The sequence below is a fragment of the Haliotis cracherodii genome, unplaced genomic scaffold (genome assembly GCF_022045235.1).
Source record: "Haliotis cracherodii isolate W230 unplaced genomic scaffold, xgHalCrac1.p SCAF_2, whole genome shotgun sequence".
In the NCBI taxonomy this organism is placed as follows: Eukaryota; Metazoa; Mollusca; class Gastropoda; order Lepetellida; family Haliotidae; genus Haliotis; species Haliotis cracherodii.
This window is the reverse complement of record NW_027266275.1, coordinates 37,885,296-37,893,275: the sequence shown is the minus strand read 5'-3', so window position 1 is coordinate 37,893,275 and position 7,980 is coordinate 37,885,296.

Below are 7,980 nucleotides of genomic sequence, written 5' to 3'. Positions count from 1 at the left end.
TTGATGCATTCCATGTTTACCTTGTGATTATATTTGTACACTGTTTGGATTCATGATGTATTTTGAGAGATAAGAACAGTGTTTGTCAGGGACTATTTCTTGTATACACTCTTGCATCGTGGCTATTTTTAGACAGTAAGTTGACCTAATAATACACTGGTTATTGAAGATTTTCCGATAACTTTCTTGCTCTAAAATGTTTCAAAGTATATTTAACTTTGGATATTAATGATAACTACACATGATCGCACTGAATTACTAATTTGATCTGTTTGACATTTCTGAGGTTACGGTGACCTGTCAATTATGTTTACGCTTGGCATAGTGACTGTTTATAACTTGAATGTCCGTTTTCACATCAAAGTCATAGATTCATGATAAAGTATTTTCCTGCAGTCTAAGTTAGATTTGCAATATTCAGACACATGGAGGACAACATATACGTTCCCATAATTCTTGCATTTGTACCTGCACTATGGCAGTCGTTCTGTGTTATGTTTTTGCCGACAGTTCAAGGCAATATTGACAATCTTTTTGTCCGTTTCTCTGTTAATATTTGCCAAGTATTTTAATGAATCGTGTTACTGTCCGAATTATTAAAGGACATATAGGACAACATCAATACTTGGAATTTAGGGCATATTTTTCTCCTATAGGCCTATATTTGCCAATGGTCTTAGCGTACGTTTGACGTCTGACAAACTGTCCTCCCAGTCGCTTGGTCTGAATCTATCCTTGTCCATAATATCATTGTATCAGATATTAGCACAAATTCTGTTTGTTCCACATGTTCGATATATTCGGACACTTTGTACAGTATAAGGACAATACCAATCAATAAGAGAAACTGATTGTTTTGTGAATTTCACTTGTAACGGAGATGACCACCAACCAAGATGGCGGCCACTGACGCTACGTTGGCGTAAAAGATATTGTTCATTTAATTATAATAAATTGTCTCCATGTCCTGTTTATTTCTACTGTGTCCTAATTGTATTCGGACAAATAGGACAAAACAAGGACATTTTGTAATCACTTACTTGTGTTGGAAATGACATTACCTATGCCATGCTTGTGATATGAAAGCCATCCAACTTGTGTTCTGATTGGCTAAGAAAGGTCACATGACCTGTTAATGGTGCCTATAAATACGATCACGGGTCAAGGTCTAGGACACTTCTACTTACCATTCACTACCACTAGGTTCATATTTTGATACAGTTTTAGGCCAAATTTAGAAGAAATCTCTTGACATTTTATTACTTGAAATTAGATTTTCTCAAAACAATAGAGCTAATATAACTTAATATTATTACTTCTTTGGAGACTTGAGTCCTGTTAATAAAATCTAATAGACTTAATAGTAATTGTTCAAAACTGGAGGTATTTATTGGCATCATTTTTCATCACATTGTTAATAATTTGTGTCCGCATTGTTGACATTTAAAACCAAAATTAAACATAAAGTTTGTAAACGCCATTACAAACATGGACTGCCAAACTTCATCTTTCCTTGTGTTATTTGTGCTTTCACTAGCACCCTAAGGGTGTTACAATATACAGCTTTTGGCGAAACCTACATTTTTTTTAAGCACAGCATAAAGAAATAATGGCAGATTCCACTGATGCACTGACTGAGGAAATAATGAACATTCTTTCCAATATTAATGACACATTGCTGCAGTCATTGATGGGAAGATTAATGTCTTTGGGTGTAGAAACTGTTAATGATATAAGACTCCTACAGGAGACAAATCTTGAGTTTTTTTAAGCCTATCCTATATTTTGGATTTGTCATCCCATTACAGTTAATAGTTTTATTTACAATGACTGACAATGAAGCCAGATAAAACTTGATGTTTCTTACAATTTCCTCAGTGACATACACATGTTTACTAATACAGGCTGAATATGTGTGTTTTTTCAAGGTGGACAAGTGAACTTTCAACTTGCAAAAAGTTCCTCGTGTCAATCTGAATCCTCGACCCAGTCCAGCATCAATGTCTTCTGTAAGCAGTTTAGGGTCTCTAAGTCCGATATTCTTTGAGAACAGCACAGACACAGATCCAAACTGGGCTTACAAGGTTGATGTTCCATGGACCAAAATAGGCAGAGATATAACAGGTCAGATTCAAACAAATTGCTAATGCTAATAATCAAAGTTGTATGAAAATCACGTTCAATGACTAGATGGGTCAGCACTCATTTTAATATGGTGAGGAAATTGTCAGTGACAGTTGTTATTATATGTTGAGTAAAGTTGCTCTAAATATTCTTCTGCTCCAAAGAAGGAAAAAGAAAGTATAGGTCGAGTTCCAGGATCGATAAAAAATTAACAAGAAGAGGTTTTGTTGTGAATTATAATATAATCTAGGGAAGGGTAACAAGTGATTGATCAACCACAGTTTGAATGAATTTGTGCAATCACAGGTAATGTAAGCTCAAGGTGGGGTAAGAAATTTCATTTTCAAAAAATTGTCAGACACACTACAAGTTCATTGTCGACACCGTTGCCTTCCAAAGCGTGTATGACCTCCATCTGCCTCAATGCAATCATCGATGACGTCAGTCTTCTGATGACGTTGACTAGAATCCGTTGCCACTCGTCTCTCAGGGCCTGCTGCAATTCTTGCCTGTTGACAGAGGGTTTATGCGTGCTCTAATCTGTCGGTCAAGATGGTCCCACAGATGTTCAATAGGATTCATATCGGGTGAGTGGGAAGGCCAGGGCAAAACGTCAACGTTCTGCTGGTTTAGAAAGTTCCGAGTCAGTCTTGCAGTATTGGGACTGGCATTGTCGTGTTGAAACAATGTCCCCTGCTGTTGGTTTTGTAAGAACGGAAGCACAACTGGATGTAACAGCGGTCTCTCTACTGCACAGCGGTCAGATTTTCCTGTATAATCACATAATCAGTCTTCTGATCTCCACAAATACCGCCCCACACCATGACACCTCCCCGGCCGTTTGGATGGACGTCTCCAATACACGCCGGAGCCAAACGTGCCGCTCAGCGTCGATAAACTCGTTCTCTGCCGTAATTTCGAAACGAGTTAAACCGACATCAGTAAACAGCACTCGACGCCATTTCTCACTTGTCAGCGTCGAACCTGCCTCGCCCATCGCAGTCTCAGGCGTTGATGTTGAGCAGTCAGTACCATTCATCGGAAAGGACGATACGCTCGGATTCCAGCAGCACGATGTCGTAGTAGTACTGTACGTTGGCTAATGGGATGTCCCAACGCTGTTGCTGCCATCGCCGTCGCACGTGCAGTTTATGCCTTAGTAGTACTGTACGTTGGCTAATGGGAAGTCCCAACGCTGTTGCTGCCATCGCCGTCGCACGTGCAGTTTATGCCTTTGGCGGGAAACCTGTTTCACCAAGTTTTGTCACCACACGAGCGCCGTTTTTTGGTACCTGTTCCTAGGCAGTCATATTCCCAATACCCACTTTCCACTAGTTATCGCTGTTTTTAGGAAAATTTCAAATTGCCAACCTATTTTTTCTTTTGCCGCTTAGTTTATATAACCTGTTAACCCTATTCTATTTCTTTCCTTCACCAGATCCATTACAGAAAGGAAAAAGACTGATGCCCGTGCCAGGAGAAAACTGGTGAGAATCATTGTTGATGAAATCAGAGAGAGGACCTTTCATGCCACAAAGAAACAAGTCAGTACTATTGCAAAGAGAATTGTGCAGAATTTTCCAACGAGTCTAGAGGATAGGACAGAAGATATCATAGTAGGTACTGGATATGACTCATTTTCAAAGTAGCTCCACAACAGCACAGAAAGCACAAGAATCAGAATCCAAAGAATCATGATTGGGAGGTGATAGAAACTCAACTAAGCGATACATACTGCTTACATAGACACAGTATCAGTGAAGGGAAACCGCCAGGGATCTGTTGTCTAACTGGCCATTTTTATTCACAGAAAGGGGACTTTTTCTCCTTTTAAGCTTCTGATTGGTTTGGATATCAGAAATACAATCTGTGACGCTTTTTACTAAGAAAGCTCACAGACTGAACAAGCTTTTCAAACAGAAGAATCTGGTATTTATTAAGAAACTGATGAACTCATCAAAGAGGCTAAAGCTCAAAGTGCCCAGGACAATGCTATTGCTTGGCTACCTGCTAATATCCTTGAAGTACTTCTCAGAGAATGAAGATAACATCTTTCTGACAGTTGATGTAAGGATGTTGAGCTTTTAAATTGTTAGTCGTTTTGCAACAACCTAGTCATGATATCATTATTTTATAAAATCAATGATGGGTAATATATTCAGGCTTACCATTAGAAACCAGTCAACTTCTATCCAACAACAACACCTTAGTGTCTTTTCAGTGTAGTAGCTACAGCAAGATTATGTTATGCTGAAAAGGGTAGGTGTTTATTAACTTCACAGCTTGGGCGATGTTTGCCATTTTTATTCCTTTCAGGACGCATCAACCAGAGACCCGTGAAGATCCGGGGTAGTATATAGGTCTTCAGCAACCTATACTTGCCGTAAAAGGCTACTATGCTTGTCATAAGAAGTATGTCATCGTATCCCAATTGCGTAGATCCATGCTCAAAAAGTCAATCACTGGATTGTCTGGTCCAGACTCGATTATTTACAGACTACCGTCATATAGCTGGAATATTGCTGCGTGCGGCGATAAAAAAATAAAATAATATAACCTCGCAAACCCTCATGCGTTCATTTTCGAAGTATTTCAAGACATTCTGGTCGTGTTTGGTGATTTACTTTTCATGCAGAAAGACAGAATTAATGTTAATTTACAGAAAAACTGTAAAAAGTAATTTACATTTTACATGTTAATTCACAACGAAAGTTTCGCAGCCATGCTGTCAGTGATTTCGTTTTTAGGTTACACAATTTCAGTTAAATTACAGAAACACAGTAAATTATATATTACATTTTGAATGTTACCATGCTCTCAGTGATTTCGTCGTAAATTTACGTGAGCATTTTACAGTGTAATATGACATAATTACAGTGTCGAAGAACCCTGAAGAAGATTTTATCGTTGATTGCAATGTAGACAAATAATTAAAAGGTTGTATGTCATTAGATTATGTGCTGCCGTTGAAAGAGTCAAGAATAGCTGACTGGAGAGTGAAAGATAGTTATTACGTCACAGACAATATAGATTAACCGACACAATTGCTACATGTCGATAGAAGGAAAACTCCCATGTGAGTTCTTGTTCGAGACAGAGAGGCACGCGAGGATGGCAATTAATAGGAGCGTGTAGGCCAAGCCTTTGACGTAATTAAAACAAGGGAGAACGTGAGGGGAAATGGGAGATTTCCAGCCCAATTCCCAAAGTCTTCAAGGTTCAATTGATCCTCTAATACAGATGCTGGACGTTGAGGCTGGTCGGTTGGTGCAAAGTACCACAAGAAGATATAAACCCTTCACGCAGATGATATATAGTAATTCCCTTGTTATGACAGCCATTGCTTCATTTAATCCCAATGTCCATGATATCTCTAGTAGGTAATAGGTAATAGCTTTTTACATGAACTATTTTCGGCGGTCTTAATTCTTTGTAGCGTAACGAAACACACATCCAGCCTTAAAGTTCTTACATGCTGTCTGTGTCATTTGTCCATATATACGAATGATAAGTTGTAAGTGAGATGGAGACATTTTAATCATATTTGCGAAATGTCACATACTTGTAGCCTGAAATGAATTAAAAAATATAGAGTAAAATTATGTCGTGATGATTGTTTTATTAATTTCTTTACAGAAAGAGAATGAGAGTAAGTTAAGTATTTACAGTAACTAACAATGGGTCAGTCCACCACATAGCTTTAGTCACAGTAGTAAACAAAATGCTTAGCCGAGAATCGAACTAATCAGGAAATCACGTTATCAAATATTCACGGTATCCTGACTTGTACATTTTGGCAATCTGTTCACTGACATGTGACGCTCGAGCAACTTTAAATTATCTGATTAGGCCATTAACACAAAACGAGTTTCATTTTCATATGTAGTAATTGACGTTTGATGCTTCGAAAAGTATCTTTCCAGTGTTAATGTGGGAACATAAGGCATAGAAAGCTAAGAGGTAAAACAGTTAAATGTTTGTGCAGGCTTACTTTCCAGAATACGTCAACAATCCGTACACAAAAAAATATGAATTTTAAAATACTTTTGTTTTGAGATAAATGTGAGCATGGTTTGGATCAGACACGATAATGTCCCTATTTGTCCCTCGGGATCTGCACAATTTGGAATGTGTTCAGGGTACTAGTAATATATGAACATGATCAAGCCTTTTGACGAAGTTTATTATCTTGTAGATAAAAACAGTGGAGAATAGCTGAAATATTACTGATTCCGGAAAGTATTCACTCACTCGACAAGAGACCGTTAAACTTTTGTAAACAAATCATGTCGAGTGAAATACTTGCTCATTGTTAGATTTTCTCTTGACGTTGACATTTTCATTCATTTTAGCCCACAAAATGTACATGTGTAGTTGATCATAATGTCAAGAGTTAGGAAGCTAGTCTAGTGTTTTAAAAAAATTGTATTAAGTCTTCCGGAATTTTTATAAATATGTCATTTCCAGTGTCTCAATATGTGCATACCACGTCCTTTACCGGAATATTAATGCTTGGTAACGGAGATTCAGATGGACAAAGGGGGGAATAAATGATTATTTCTGGAAGAGAGTGGTGTTCCAACCAAACGGGCACCATAGTGACAAAGACGTCATGAAATCCCTGTGACGGTTTGATGAATGGACTTCTGGATTGTCTTGAACATTCGGATACCATCGGGTAATCAAACACACACATTGCATGAACGGAGAGAGGCATCACAGTAGATTTAATGCTAACGATTTTCAAATTAATGTCAAAAGCCAATGAATGGGACAGCAATGTATTTCACAGTAGCATATACTCCACTTTACTTTCTACACTCGTTCTTTCATGTTTAGGTTTTGACTGAATTAACTTTTCTATTTCATGCAAACTGTTATCACTATTATCACTAGCTATGACTTAATATGCTTAATGACGCCAAAAGCATAATGTTGGCTGTCGCCAAGGACTACGTTTTACTTCTCCATCTATTGTCACTGTTAAATCAGAGGCATTATGAAGCCACAAATACTACTGTTGTGCGTCGCCTAGGACTACAATGTAAGTTAAAGTTTTCATTACACCTGAAGAGTCGTTTAACGGCGACAGATCTTGTATGGATGAAGGTGTTTTGACAAGCACGAATATCTGGATATTTTAACCGCCGCGCTTAACAATATTCCAGCTGTATGATGACGGCGGTATGTAAATAATTAGTTAATTAACTTCATTAATTAATAAGTCTGGACCAGACAATCCAGTGATTACCATCATGAGCATCGATCTACGCGATTGGGATATGATGACATGCATCAACCAAGTCAGCGAGCCTGACCACCCGATCCCGTTATTCGCCTCTTACAGCACACATGGGTTGCTGAAGACCTATTCTACCCCGGATTTTCACGGGTCTTGTATTAATTAGTATGGACATAAAAAATACGGAGACAATCATTTTAGTGCTATAGTGTTAGTGCAGAAATGTATTTGTTAAATTAGTTGACACTGTCATATCATTATTGTCACCATTCTTATGACAGTTTCCTTTTCATAAACATGATTAAGTATCACCCTAAAAGGTATTGTCGTTTTGAAATGGTTGATGTTAGTAATAGTATATATTCTTGTTTCTTTCTAACTGAAAAGTATATTGATTATATCCGATGTACATGTGGGGAAAATATTGTATATTTCAAGGCATGATGTGCAGAGATGAAGTTCGGTGTATCGTATGTGATTGACATCACCTGTAGTGAGGGTGGTGACATTTTGTAGTGAGGGTGGGTGACATTTTGGAATCACAGTGTGAGTGTGCTGCTGGTATTGGACAAAGAGCACACTCTGAGCATGTTTGTGCTGTCTGGTTTGGATCG